This window comes from Danio rerio, chromosome 14 (genome assembly GCF_049306965.1).
Source record: "Danio rerio strain Tuebingen ecotype United States chromosome 14, GRCz12tu, whole genome shotgun sequence".
Lineage (NCBI taxonomy): Eukaryota > Metazoa > Chordata > Actinopteri > Cypriniformes > Danionidae > Danio > Danio rerio.
This window is the reverse complement of record NC_133189.1, coordinates 8,174,262-8,190,187: the sequence shown is the minus strand read 5'-3', so window position 1 is coordinate 8,190,187 and position 15,926 is coordinate 8,174,262.

Here is a 15,926-nt window from a genome sequence, read left to right as displayed (position 1 = left end):
TTTTGTTTAGGCAAACCGTTCACATGCAGATTCTTGAAAACCAAGTCATCATATCAGAATGTTTTCTGAAGGGTCCTGTGACAAATTCAAATTACATTGTGCACTTTTCCAAAGACGACAGCGCTGCAAATGCGTTAGCATAGTGGCAGTGGCATAGTGGCTAACATCCTATGCTGATGAGGGAGAGATGGTCAATAATGAGCAGGGCTTTCCCCCTCTGATGACACATATAAACAACCCACGCTCATTGTGGATACGTACCCCCTATATACATTTCTGGAGAGTATGAAGTGCATCCTAGGAGGTACGTTTTTTTTGCAGTTTTTGTTTTCATGAATTCACCAGAGGCTGCTGTGTATGCTTTTTAAGATCTCAAATTTCTCTTAGGAGTGCCAATCTCATTTTTTGAGTCCAGCTGTTACCGCCGCGCGGCCGAGACATCGCTTTAACATGATTCCGCCTATCCCAGCCTTTATTACTACATGTACAAGTGTATCAATGATGAAGACTGTTTGAATCTTATTTTTTTGACAGGATTCAACAATTCTACGACAAGCTTGGTTAGCCCACCCTTTACTGGACGGCTCTTGCGGTAGTGCAAACATAAAGGACTGTCCTGGGAAAATTGGGACATCGGATCAACCTTATGGGTGACTAAAACAAGGCTATTCAATATTCTGATTGGGCTACAGTCACTCTGATACTGTTTTAGAACCAAAAGGAACACTTCACATTATTGACGACTGAAAGCATAACGCAAAGAGGCGTTTCCCATGTCATAGCGCAAATTAATTTTTCAGCCAATCAAGAGCCCTCTTCTTGTGTGCGCCCTGGAGCTTCAGCCCCGCCTAGCCCTTACATTAATCCAGCCCTGCACACAAAGGTAAGGGGTCAGCTGGTAAACACGAAAGGGAACGGCATTATACCACTCTGTAGCGTTCGTTTTACAGACAAAATACAGCCATATGTAGCTCTGGCTACATAATTTGTGATCTCCAAAAAGGGGTATGTTTTCAGAATGAGCCTACATTGGTTTAAACCCCTTATAAAGTTATTTTTTGCTCTTTAAAACAAACGAATATATATATATATATATATATATATATATATATATATATATATATATATATATTTTTTTTTTTTTTTTTTTTTTTTTTTTTTACTGTATTTTTGATCATTGTTTGCAGCTTTTTTTTTAAAAAGCATCAAATTAAAAAATATAAATTGTCAAATATTTAGACATGCAGAGTATGTAACTTTCTGTGTGGAGTTTGCATGTTCCTCCTATGTTGGCGTAGGTTTCCTCTAGGATCTCTGGTTTACCCCACGGTTCAAAGACATGAGCGATAAATGAATTGAAAAATCTAAATCGGCTGTAGTGTATGTGTGTGAAAACAAGAGTGTATGGGTGTTTCCCAGTGTTGGGTTGCGGCTAGAAGGGCATGCCTAAAACATATGCTGGATAAGTTGGCGGTTCATTCCACTGTGGTGACCCCAGATTAATAAAGGGACTAAGCCGAAAAGAAAATGAATGAATGAATTAATTAATTAATATGTAACAATAGAGAAGAAAAGATGATCACAATTCCTACTTCATACTGACTTTAACAGTTTTTCATAAGAACTTTTCAGCCTCAACAGTTTCTGCTGTTCTGCAATCCAGTGTTTCCCAGGGGAGAAACCGAGCCCAACCTCCTGAACTGACCGGGAAATGCTTTTAACTTGGGAAACCTTTTCACATGCCACAACATGCGCACTTAAGAAGAAAAAAATGATGGCATAAACAATTGAAAACATGCTGTCTTGGCACAGCTAATACACTCTCTCATGCGGACACACACATACACACACACGCTTGATCTCTTTTCATCTGTGCTCTATCATTCTGTCATAGCATCCCTCCATCTCTGCAGGAGTGTATTTGCTGATGCCTGCAGACGTAATTTACTACGCCTCATTCCCACATGCCGGCTGACTCACAACTTACTCACAACAAACTTACCTTCAGAAACACGGCTCCCTGTGTGTGTGTGGTGGGAATTACTTAAAAGGACAATCTTGTGAATACGTCTCAGTGCCGAATTCTTAGAAGCTCTTTAATAACTCAGAAGACATAAGCAGTGCTACCCTGGAGTATCAACTTTGTGTTATCCTGTAATAGTAAATGTGACAAAAGCTATACTGTACTACAAAAAACAACGGGTAGTTAAACGGCAGTGTAAACTGAACTGAAAAGCCAAAGCATCTGCCTGTTTATGTACATGACGACAGCATTTGGGTGGCCTAATTCAATTAAACTCCCCTTATTTCTACAGCGCTTTTAGATTGTGGATTGTGTCGAAGCAGCTTAACATAGAAGTTCTAATAAATTGAAACTGTCAGTCCAGTTTTCAGAGTTAAGTTTAGTTCCCCTTCGGTTGGGGAACTTCAGTGCCATGAATGGGAGGATTCGGATCAGAAGCCGCTTATCTGGAGAGTATTGAACGGGCCAATGAATGAAATTAATTGGCAGCGTAAGCTTGCGCAGGTGTGCGACATCTGCAATTATCTCAGCATATAAGCACACCTGAAGCCAGCAGACGCCATCCTTTTCGCTTCAGATCCTTTCTGAGTGAGTCGATGAGGGTTCCTCTTGCTGATCAGCACTTCAGAGCGAACGAGTGTGTCTCCCGGTCCAGAGTGGGTCTTCGCGGTGGCAGACGGTCGAGCTGGGTTACTCCCTTGCCTGCGGTTCTTTGGGTCCGGTCCTCCAGAGCGGTGCGTATAGTTGCAACTTTCCTAAAAGAGCAACACAGTCGTGCAGCACGTCCTTTTCAGGATGGCGCTCCGACTGTGCGTTTCTGGATGCGGGGGTTTCCTGTCTCCGGATGATGGACACGATCACTGCATTGCATGTTTGGGGGTCCAGCATGTTAATGCGGTGCTCGCGGGCGGTTCATGTCGTCATTGCGATGCCATGACCGTTGCACAGCTAAGATCGCGGCTAACTTTCGCAAGAGAGCGAGCCACCCCAGTTGCCTCCTGCTCTAAAAAAGCAGCGGGCGCTCGGGCAGATCTGAGGGTTTCAGCGGGAGCTAATCCGCCGCCCACGGGCTCGCGGACCTCTCGCTCCTCACGGCGCTCCATCCAAGCTTCGGGTAGTGAGAGTGATCCGTCTAACCAGATGGTAGCTCTCACACTCGCTGACACCGGAGATCAGATGTCCTCCGCGGCATCGGAGGGTGGGCTTTCACTGTCCGACGAAGATCCGGACCCGCTCGCCCCCAGGTGAGCGCTGTCAAATCGGATCCTGAAGCGGACATGTTAGCCGTGCTTTCCCGGGCTGCTTCGGCCGTGGGGTTGGAGATGGTTTATCCCCCAGCTCCGCGGCCGGACCGACTAGATGGGTGCTACGTAGAGGACCAGAAGGCGAAGCCTTCGAAGCCTCTCGTCCCCTTCTTCCCGGAAGTGCACAGTAGGCTCACGCAGTCCTGGAGGGCACCTTTCTCTGCCCGTGCTGCGAGTGCCTCCGCCCTCACCGCCCTTGACGGCGGAGCTGCCAGGGGGTATGAGGCGATCCCGTCAGTGGAGCGCGCTATCGCGGTCAATCTTTGTCCGCGCGGCGCCTCTACGTGGCGGGGTTTGCCCCGCCTCCCGTCCAAAGCCTGTAGGTTGTCTGCCTCCCTCGGAGCCAGAGCTTATAAGGCTGCGGGCCAGGCTGCTTCTGCTTTGCACGCGATGGCCACCTACCAGCGCTACCAAGCGCAGGCGCTGGCCGAGCTGCACGAGGGCGGGTCCAACCCAAGCTTATTACATGAGCTGCGCACCGCGACCGACTATGCTCTTCGGACTACTAAGTCCGCCGCGTGTGCGCTGGGGAGGACGATGTCCACACTTGTGGTTCAGGAACGCCACCTCTGGCTAAACCTGGCCGATATGCGCGACGTTGACAAAGTTCGCTTTCTTGACTCGCCCATATCCCAGGCTGGCCTGTTCGGCGACACCGTCGGTGAATTCACCCAGGAATTCAAGGCGGTGAAAGAGCAGTCGGATGCGATGGGCAATGTCATCTATCGGCGTGGCCGTAAGCCCGCTCCGCCCGCCGAGCCATCCACCTCCGCTGTTCCTCGCCGAGGGCGCCCGCCAACGAGTGCTGCCCCGCCCCCGCCTGCGCCTCCGGCCAAGCGGGCGCGGCGTTCACCTCGAAAGCAGGCAGCCCCTCCTGCCCAGGGCGCCGTTAAGTCCGGTAAACGGACCGCGAAGCGTCCCTGAGACAGGCCATCCGGAGAAGAGGAAACTTGCTCTTTCCCCGCTGGAGGGCGGGGCCCCGATAACAACGGTACTTTTCAGTGCCACCAAAACATCAGTAAAAGAGCACTTTTTCCCTTCCCCGGATGTGACTGCACGAGTTCTGCCAGTCCGGGACGCGCTGCCTTCCGGCTCGCAGACTCTACGTGCTTCGCCAGTGGCTCACGAGCGCTGGGGGGACGGTCTCCCTTCCCTCAGCCCTCCAGCCCCCTCTCCGGAGTCAGGGTGCGGAGCCAGAGCGAATCGCTCTCCTCCAGCTCTTCCGCGGGACCCTCGTGCTTCCCGGATCAGCACACCCACTCCGCGCTGCCCCACCGCTGGTACGTCAGCGATTGTAGCGATGACTCCATTAGCGAGGGCTCTGCCTGCCTGGTTAGCGCGGGCCAGCCCCTCGCGGTGGCTCATACGCACAATCAGACTCGGTTACGCGATTCAGTTCGCGAAACGGCCCCCCAAGTTTACGGGCGTGTATTTCTCCAGGGTCAACCCCCTGTCCGCCCCTGTCTTGCGAGAGGAGATTGCTGCCCTCCTGGCGAAGGGTGCAATCGAGCCGGTTCCTCCAGCCGAGATGGAGAGTGGGTTTTACAGCCCATACTTCATCGTACCCAAAAAGAGCGGTGGGTCACGGCCAATCCTAGATCTGCGCGTTTTGAACCGCTGTCTGTACAAGGTCCTCCCCTTCGGGCTCTCTCTGTCTCCGCGGGTCTTCACCAAACTCGCGGAGGGTGCCCTAGCGCCCCTTCGGCTCGCGGGCATTCGCATACTCAATTATCTCGACGACTGGCTGATTTTAGCCCACTCGCGGGAGCAATTGATTATGCACAGGGACAAGGTGCTTCGGCATCTCCGCCTACTGGGGCTTCAGGTCAACCGAGAAAAGAGCAAACTCGCCCCCGTGCAGAGGATTTCTTTTCTCGGGATGGAGCTGGACTCGATCACCATGGTAGCGCACCTCTCCGAGGAACGCGCTCGCCTGTTGCTGAACTGTCTGAGGGAGCTCGACAGCAAACTAGTGGTCCCACTGAAGTTCTTTCAGAGGCTCCTGGGGCATATGGCATCCGCAGCCGCCGTCACGCCGCTCGGGTTGCTCCATATGAGACCACTTCAGCACTGGCTTCACGATCGGGTCCCCAGACGCGCATGGCACGCGGGCACACACCGGGTCTCGGTTACTGCGCTGTGTCGCCGCGCCCTCAGCCCTTGGAACGACCCCTCGTTCCTACAGGCCGGTGTGCCTCTAGGACAGGCGTCCAGCCATGTTGTTGTTTCAACAGACGCTTCCAACACGGGTTGGGGGGCCGTGTGTCGCGGGCATGCGGCTGCGGGCCTCTGGAAGGGTGCCCAGCTGCATTGGCATATCAATCGCCTAGAGCTGTTGGCAGTGTTCCTCGCTCTCCACCGCTTTTTACCGGTGCTGGAGCGGCAACACGTGCTGGTCAGGACGGACAGTACGGCGGCGGCGGCGTATATCAACCGCATGGGGGGTATGCGCTCTCGCCGCATGTCTCAGCTCGCCCGCCGTCTGCTCCTCTGGAGTCACCCGCGGCTGAAATCGCTGCGCGCCATTCACGTCCCAGGCACGCTCAATCGTGCAGCCGATGCGCTCTCACGACAGCTGTTACGCCCTGGAGAATGGAGACTCCACCCCGAGTCTGTTCAGCTGATATGGGCGCGATTCGGGGAGGCCCAGATCGATCTGTTTGCTTCCCCCGAGAACGCTCACTGCCAGTTGTTTTTTTCCCTGACCGAGGGCTCTCTCGGCACGGATGCACTGGCCCACAGCTGGCCTCGGGGCATGCGCAAGTATGCGTTTCCCCCAGTGAGCCTGCTCGCGCAGTTTCTGTGCAAGGTCAGGGAGGACGAGGAACAGGTTCTGCTAGTTGCGCCCCTTTGGCCCAACCGGACCTGGATATCAGAGCTCTCACTCCTCGCGACGGCCCTCCCCTGGCGGATCCCTTTGAGAGAGGACCTACTCTCTCAGGGACAGGGCACCATCTGGCACCCTCGCCCCGATCTTTGGAACCTCCACGTGTGGTCCCTAGACGCGAGGAAGACTTAGGTAACCTACCGACTGCGGTGGTTAATACCATCACTCAGGCTAGAGCCCCCTCCACGAGGCGCGCCTACGCCCTGAAGTGGAGTCTATTCACTGAATGGTGCGTCTCTCGCAGAGAAGACCCCCGAAATTGCCAGATTAGTGTTGTGCTCTCTTTCCTTCAAGAGAAGTTGGACAGCAGGCTGTCGCCCTCCACTCTCAAGGTTTACGTGGCCGCCATCTCCGCTTATCATAGCGCGGTAGCTGGCGGCACCATGGGAAAGCATAACCTGGTCATCCAGTTCCTTAGGGGTGCTAGGCGAATTAATCCATCTCGCCCCCCTCTCATGCCCTCTTGGGATCTCGCCCTCGTTCTCACGAGTCTGCGATCCGATCCCTTTGAGCCACTCGAATCAGTATCTCTAAGATTTCTGTCCCTGAAGACAGCTCTGCTGGTTGCGTTGGCCTCCATCAAGAGGGTCGGGGACCTGGAGGCATTTTCGGTCAGTGACTCGTGCCTGGAATTCGGGCCGGATTACTCTCACGTCATCCTGAGACCCCGCCCCGGTTATGTGCCCAAGGTTCCTACCACCCCCTTTAGAGATCAGGTAGTGAACCTGCAAGCGCTGCCCCCGGAGGAGGCAGACCCAGCCCTTTCTTTACTTTGTCCAGTTCGCGCTCTGCGCATTTATGTGGACCGTACTCAGAATTTTAGATCATCTGAGCAGCTCTTTGTCTGTTATGGCCGTCGGCAGCAGGGAAGTGCCGTATCGAAACAAAGATTATCCCACTGGATTGTGGATGCCATTTCACTCGCTTATTCGAGTCGAGGTCAGCCGTGTCCCCCGGGAGTACGTGCACACTCCACTCGGAGCGTTGCATCCTCTTGGGCGCGTGCACGCGGCGCCTCTCTAACAGACATCTGTAGAGCTGCGGGCTGGGCGACACCCAACACATTTGCAAGGTTTTACAATCTGCGAGTGGAGCCGGTTTCCTCAAGGGTATTAGGTAACCCTTTGGTGATTGAGGAGACAACTCGGTAGGGTGTTGAAACACGCTTGCTGCGCCATTCTCCCTAACACGGAGGTACGTGCGCCTTTTTTATCTGTCAGTAAAGTTCCCCGTCAGGTGAGCCCTGCAGATTCCTCCGTGGCCCCCAGCACTGACTCAGCGGAGGAGTCACTTGCTGGCCCACTACGTTGTAGGTCTGCCCGCTGGTCAGCCCGCGTTTTGGGTATAGGTGCCTGCTATGCGTGATCCCCACTAGGCGATCCCATATGCTTATTCCGCCACGGTTAAGTCCCCCCCCTGGGCGGACCCGTGTCTTCCCTCTCCGCTAACCACTCTTTTGCTATGCGTACTCCCCCTTTTTAGGGCTAGTCCATAGGTAAATTCTGCCATCTATCCCCCCCTTGGGTAACGGATGGCCTCCGCAGCGTCCTCCCTATCGGGATTGCACGCTTCCCAACGTACTGTCGTATTTCCTAGAATTATCTAGATGCTCACGACTTCCCAAAAAATATATCTAAATCCGTAAAACTTCTGTTGAAGTAGGATAAATTAGGGCCAGGGACACGTTGGAGGACCGCGCCCCCCATGATGTGGGTGCGTCACGCTTGCTTGACTATCTCCTCATCGGGGGTGTTGGTAAGGTGCAGTCATTATGGCGCTTTCCATATTCTCCCATTCATGGCACTGAAGTTCCCCAACCGAAGGGGAACGTTCGAGGTTACAGAAGTAACCCTTCGTTCCCCGAGGAGGGGAACGGAAGTGCCATATTCCGTCGCCATGATGACTGTCCCTTAGCTGTTTGAAAGTCTCTTCAGCTTAAAAGGATGGCGTCTGCTGGCTTCAGGTGTGCTTATATGCTGAGATAATTGCAGATGTCGCACACCTGCGCAAGCTTACGCTGCCAATTAATTTCATTCATTGGCCCGTTCAATACTCTCCAGATAAGCGGCTTCTGATCCGAATCCTCCCATTCATGGCACTTCCGTTCCCCTCCTCGGGGAACGAAGGGTTACTTCTGTAACCTCGAACGTTCACTTCAGTGTGGTTTAATTTTCACTGCTGAAAGTCCAAACATTTAAGAGCAAATCCATTAATGTGCAGTTCCACAAGTCCCAAACCAAGTATGCCAGTGGCAACAGTGTCAATGTCACGCTGGTAGACAAGGAAGCAGAGATGTTTAACGTTTTAGAGACCTATACTTGAGTAAAAATAAAAAGTACTGACAGATTATATATATATATATATATATATATATATATATGTATATATATATATATATATATATATATATATATATATATATATATATATATATATATATATATACAGGGCTTAACATTAACTTTTTTGATCACCAGCCACTGTGCCTAGTAGTTTTCCAACATTACTAGCCACTCGCCATTTTCACTAGCCACAATTTTATTGTTGGGAAAGTATATTTTTTACACATAAATATGACTTTGATATGCTAAAATTACTTGATTTAGAGTTTGTGGTATCTCTATATGCCTCATTCATTTCACTTTTTGTGTGTCGTGTATGAGCTTGCTCAATAATCATGAGCAAATGGGTCAGGGTTTCATTTATTACAATTAGTTTTCATAATTTTTTTACAGCCCAAAAAGAAAGGATTTACCAAATTTATCTCTGATCACACCATAAATAAACAGTTAATTATTTCTTAGCCACAAATTTTAAATGTGTTAAAACATGCAAAATATAGCTTAATACTATACTTTTTATTTAACAAAACATATACACAGTCATATGTCCTGGCTAAAGGTCCCAGATCACCAGTTAAATACACATAAATGGGGAGTTAATTTCCCATTAAAACAACGTTATTGTAAAAAAAAAAAATCATAATTAAACCATTATAATGCAAAAGAAAGCAGGTAAAAAACATATTGTGTAATAATGAAAGGATGATCACACATGCATGGTTAATGATAGACCCATAAATGATCTTTTCAAAGTATGGTAAACCGAAAGCAACTGGCGCTGCTTACAATAAGTCAACTCTAGAAATCTTAAAAGCAAGACTGTAGGTGCATGTTCCTTCCTTTTTGTTCAGTCTATTTGAAAGAGAATCGATCGCATCAGTTGTATTTCTAGACATAGTTGCTTCACAAAAGGAAACGGGAGCGCGCATGCGTTATAAACAGTCGCACACATCACATTTATACTTCTGCGTCAAATGCCGGCGTATGCTACGGCGCTGACGCATAGCCCTTCGCCGTGGCTGTCGCCGTCACTGACGTGCACCTTTCAAAAATGTAACTACACGTCGCAATGACGCGTAGCATAAGCTCTGTGATTGGTTGGCTTGGTAGCGCTGAAGAGTCTGGGCGGGACCGAGAGCCGCGCGCGATTGTTTACAAGTGTGGAGTCCCGTGAAGGAGCTCCGGATGGAAAGTTTTGTTTTGTGTTTACCTCATAGTTAAAGTTGTTGCTCATCCGCCGGTTCCTGCCTCAAAATGAGCGAGTTTGAGCAGCTTGTACATCCTGGAAGTGTTTAGGAAAAGCAAAAAAGCAGCGAAGAAACTCGACACAGAGGAACATTTACACCTCACTGCCAACTAGCGTTTCGGAAGTGTTAATGCAGACCAACAGAGACAGCGCGCAGAAGTATAAATGCACAGCCACGCACGTTGCATGCGCCGTTGGTTACGCCGGTCACTTGACGCAGAAGTATAAACCAGGCTTTAGCGCGAGTGATGTTGCGAATGCAATTATTTTTGTCAGTCGTGTTGCTTCGCGACCGCCTGTGCATGCATATTGGACCATCCTTATTGTCGAACCCTGCTTTTAAGAATTATTATCTGGGAAAATTATTTTCAACCAGCCAAAGTGGCTAGTGGGAATGTCTGTCTTACCCGGCACCGCCGAAATCTACCCGCATTTGGCCGGTGGTTAATGTAAAGCCCTGTATATATATATATATATATATATATATATATATATATATATATATATATATATATATATATATATATATATATATATATATATATATAAATATAAACGAAATGCAAAAACCTGCGTGGAGCACATTCATGTATCATACCGCTAAGTGATTTATTGAGTGTATTCTTTGCTAAAAAGATAGGTCTTTAATCTAGTTTTCAATTGGGAGAGTGTGTCTGAGCCTCTGACATGAACAGGAAGGCTGTTCCAGAGTTCAGGAGCCATTAATGAGAAGACTCGATCTCCTTTACACGACTTAAACGGTTAAATTACATTTTATACTTTCAAACCTCTCGAGTACAGTAGAAACAACAGCGATATTAAAGAAATCTTATTCATGATTAGGTTTGTTTGTTTGCGCACATTACCTTGTGTTTTCCCCACACACATATGCTCACCCAGCAGTTACAGCAGCACAGATGGCTTCATCCATCAGCCCAATGTGACTGCTTTACGGACCACACCAGTGAGTTGACGGACACCAGCACTGACCAATCAGAAGCCCTATCCGGCCGGAGTCCTGTCACCTCTTAATACATCATGTGACGGTCCGTCTGGCTGTCCTGTAAATGTGTAGATCAGGACGGGTGACAGTCTCACGGCCCTGCGGTAAAAACCTCACGGCAGTGATGGATGTGGAGTCCAGAGAGAACATCAATCAAAAGCACAACAGGAAACAGCAGTTCAGCCTGACGTGGGTTTTTGTGAAACAAGACTCTAATTAGAGGATGCGATTCAGGAGATTTCACATCACTCGCTGCCAGAAATTACTTTCTGGATCAGGAGATTTGCTTTGTTTTCGAGTTAAAATACTGTGGAGGTATATTTATAGACTGTGAAATGGTTTTAGAAAAAAAGAACCTACTTAAACTTGTCAAAAGCTGAATTTATTTCATAAATACTGTAAAAAAAAAAAGTTATAAAATTACAATTTTAAATTTGAATATACTTTATTGTAGTCAAATATTTTAGCAAAACTTGCCAAATATTTTATCAAATTTTCAGCATCATTACTTCGATACCTGCCAACATTTGTCCCTGAAAATCCGGGGACGAGAGGAAGATGTGGTTAAAATTACAGGAGTTTTCCGGGAGAAATAATAAAACGGGAGGGTGGCAGGACATATACTTTTTTGTGACATTATTCACTCAAAAAATGGCTTTTACTGCTGGTTCAAACTACTTATATAAAATGAGTTAAAATGCAATTCTTAAGTTTATTTGTGGACAACTTAATTGTTTTATGTTCAGTCCACTTAAATTTGTAAAAACAATAAAGTGAACCCAATCAACTTGTTTTGGGACAACATGAAGGAATTGTGTGGGACCCAGCATTTTTATAGTGTAAATATTTAACTTTTACATGAATCAACTTAATATATCTATGCTGAATAAAAGTGTTTCTTGCTAAAAGCGAATGAAAAAAATCTTATAAAAAGTAGGAATGTCCAGATTCAATCACGCAGGTTCAGACTCGATTGGAACAGACGTTAGCTCTAGATCAAGAAGTGAAAAAAATAAAAAAATAAATAATAAATAATATATATATATATACATATACATATATATATATATATATATATATATATATATATATATATATATATATATATATATATATATATATATATGCAGATGCAGACAATTCGGTATCGGTTCAGTAATAGATCGCAACCTCGTTATTACGTACTGACGTCATTTATCTTATGTGCGCTTTGTTGCAGTAGAATACTATGGCAAGGGAGAAGTAATTAAAGCACAGAATTTCTGCACAATTCACTGCGTGTGTTTGCTGGACAGCCATTCACTGACGCTGAAGTAGAGCAGAACCAGGAGACACTATTTCACTGCTAAGGAGAAAGATAAAAGTAAACTCAATTTCTTTCTCTCTTTCACAGGATCTGTTTCTTCCCTCTTCTTCATACTTGTTTACGTATTGAAGTATCAGATGGAGTTTCGGTATCGGCAGATACTCAAAACAAAGGACTCGGACTCGAGGGCAAAAAAACCTGATCGAGACATCCCTTTTAAAAAGTCTTCTGTTATTACTATTTAAAATTCAAATATAGTCTGCTAAAAAAAAAAAAAAGCAAACTGTCAGCATCGTTACTACAGTTTTTAGTAATTCTTTAGAAATCATTTTGACATGGTGAATCGATGCTCAAGAAATATAAAAAAATTAGAGATTCTTTATAAAGCTGCTTAATATTTTTGTGGAAATTTATACTTTTTATGATTCTTAAAACTGCTGGTTGGGTTTAGGGACAGTGGTGGACGGGTCAATCGGTGCTTTCGAAAACACTATTGGTTGGGTTTAGGAGAGGAGGAGGGTTGGTCAGTCAATCGGTCAGTCCCCCCTCAAAAAAACATAAGAATTGTATTATTCCAAATTCATGTTAAACAAGTAGTTTACACAAGCAGCAAAAGTCTTTTTTTTTTTTGGACGGGTAGGTTGTTCATCTCAAATTAATCAATAAATGTTAAATTAAAGTTCACTTTACAGGTTATTAGCTAATGTTTATAAATTATGATTGATTAATGCCTGTCCACTCTATATTACAATTAATTTAACATGCTATTAATATTTATAACTCATTAAGATTTATTAATTTTTTTGCTTTGAATTCTGCAATCATTTTATATTTGAACAACATATAAGTGTAAAATTCAGTGTTGCCAACTTAGCAATTATGTTGCTAGATTTAGCAACTTTTTTTTCTACCCCAGCAACTTTTTTTTTTTCCAAAAAGCACCTCTCAACAAATGTAGAAATTTTTAACATTCACTTGGCTCCTTTAAGCAGTTTTTTTTTTATTCGTCATCTTAGAATTATAAGGTTCTGTTTGACTTTTTTTTTTATCAAAATTGAGTTATTGACATATTTTCTTATTAAATGACAACTTATTTACATTATGGGATAATTTTATAAGTTGTTTACTATAGAATGCAAAAACTATGAAGCTCAATATCTCTAAATCATTGAGACTGCAGATAGAGCCTTATAATTCCAAGGTGACGAAATGACTCAAAAGAGCAGTTGCTGCAGGCTTCACTCAGTAGAGTAAATTGCTAGCTCAGATTGTTTTTCATAACTGTTAATTTAATGATATTTGTTAACATGTATAATTCTTGGTAATTTAAGAAGCAATAAGTTCCAACAGTGCTATAATTGTTGTCACTTTCACAAATGTGTTAATTTCACAAGTTAAAAAGAGTAAGTACACAAGCTGTGATTGTTTAAAAGAATGTAACTGTTTGTTAGTGTTAAAATAAAAAAAAATAAATAAAAATGTCAAAAAGTCTTTGCATTACTTTTACAAATAGTCAATTATTTATTTCATACAAATCTAAATGGACATATTTCAAAGAATGTTTTTGCTGAGATGGCCAGTCAATTTGAGAAAACATTAATTATTTTGTGTTCTACATAAAGATGTAGCTTTGAGTTGCGATTACGCAATGACATCATCACGCAAAGTAATATGTTAATAGGAACCTATTTATTGTGCATCTGAATGTAATGTTCTAATATAATATAATACACGGTGCCTCAGAGAAGAGACATGACGGGCTTAAGCTTGTCAGATACTACGTGATGACGTCCCTAATATGCAAATTAGTGCATGCCGTCATCTGGCAACATTTAGCTACTTTTCATGGAAAATAGTTGGCAACACTTGTAAAATTATATAAACATGTTATATGTGCACATTTGCACTTGATTAGGAAACTGTTTGAGAGCTCTTTCAGACAACAGAGTTGCGTCACGGCCCTATAGGCAAGCTTGTTCAAAGGGCCAAATGAATTGTTCATGCCACCAGAAAACTCACACTCTCAGTAGCTGTTCTCACAATAAGAGAGCGAGAAATACATAAGACTGAACTCAGAAATATGTCTTCTCTGACACACTTTTGCTTCTCAAGTAAACATATTTAGTTTTAACGATGTTAAACTGGAGAAAAAGACAAAACACCGATTAAGAAAGTAGCAGTGCAGACGACAGAGAGCAAATAAACCAAGATGAAGCTGTGATATGTTGCCTATGTGTGTGTTTATGCCCGCTGTACAGAGCCAGCCATATGTCAGCATTCTGTGGTCACATCTGTCGAAGGGGGCACTCGCAGATTGGGAGTGTGTGTGTGTGTGTGTGTGTGTGTATATAAGAGAGGGAGAGCGAGAGAGATTTCCGAGTCCTATACGCCTGCCATATCTCATATTCATGTCTCTTTCTGTCACCTGTTCATTTGTATGGCTGTGACAGATCTCATTATGGCTTTGGCACCGCTTCAGCCCGTCTTGCCAATGCAGCATTTCGGGCTGGAATTTTTTCACCGTGTGCGCTTGTTCTGCATCGCGTGCGCCCGCATCACCAATTACTGCCGTTGTCCGCAGCTACAAACATGACAGAAACAATAGCATTAATTATCTGTACACAGATAGTGCAGTCTGAGCGTGTCGACAGTGACGGCGTCAGTTGCCTGGAGTGTTTTAATTGCCGATTAGCTAACGAGGGCCTAATTAACAGGGAAAAACTCTTAGTTGCAATCTGTCCGGCGAAATGTTAGGAATATTGTCGTGGCTGCAAGATGCTGATTGGTGACACTGTACATTTGACATGGAGGTTATAGGCTAGGACCTGAAGTTAGGGTTGTTGTTTGTGATAAGGAAGCACTCAGTCAGTTTTGTACAGTGGATTCCACTTTAATGAAAATGTATTAAACTCGATTCATGTAACCATTTAGAAGAAAACAGCATGTTTTACTATAGATTTTAGACCTAGAGCAGTGGCATCTTGGAATATTGCTGCATCTGACATCACAGGGTTGGTTCTGTTCCCTCAGCTGAACAGATACAGTGGAAGTAAAGGACTGAACATGGAGTTTGTAAAGCCTAATTGAACCTAATGCGTGAAGTTGTGAACGAGGAGCTGGTGCAAATACAAGCATCAGATGTGTCTAATATAAAAAATATATATTTATTCTATTTTTCTTTTCTCCCTTTTAATTACCGATCATTTGATGTGCCTTGGTTCACTCTCGGTGTTACGCTGCCTGACTGTGTATGGGTTTCAACCATGGTAGTAACGGTCTGAAAGCGGAGGCTGGACAGCCTAATTTAATTCAATGCATGAAGTTGTGGACATGCATCACAGAGCTGGTGCAAATACAACAAATACACGCATTCAAGTGTCTTAAGTTGTATATTTTTCTTTAAAAAAAGGGGGGGGGGGTGCGTGCAAAATAAAGAGTGGGGATCGGGTATGAAGATGCGTTGGGTTCAATGCGCTTGGGGACTGGGCCAAAAAGTTTACCAAATTGTATAATGTTCATTGTAGTTTATTAAATCTGATAATCAAAGACACGTGTCTGTGTATAATAACACATTTTACTGTACATTTATATGGATTTATATTTGCATTTTCCTAAATCAAAAATATTGATTTAAAATGTTAATATATTATTAATTATAAGGCCCTGCTATATATAATTAAATAATTTGTTATTGTTAATGTACAGTGAAACCGATGAATCCATGGTGAGGTACGTGACATTGTAAAGTACACTGCCATTCCATTTGAAGAAGTTCCCAACTTGTGTCCTCGGGAGTTCGTTCTTCCAAGTCTGAA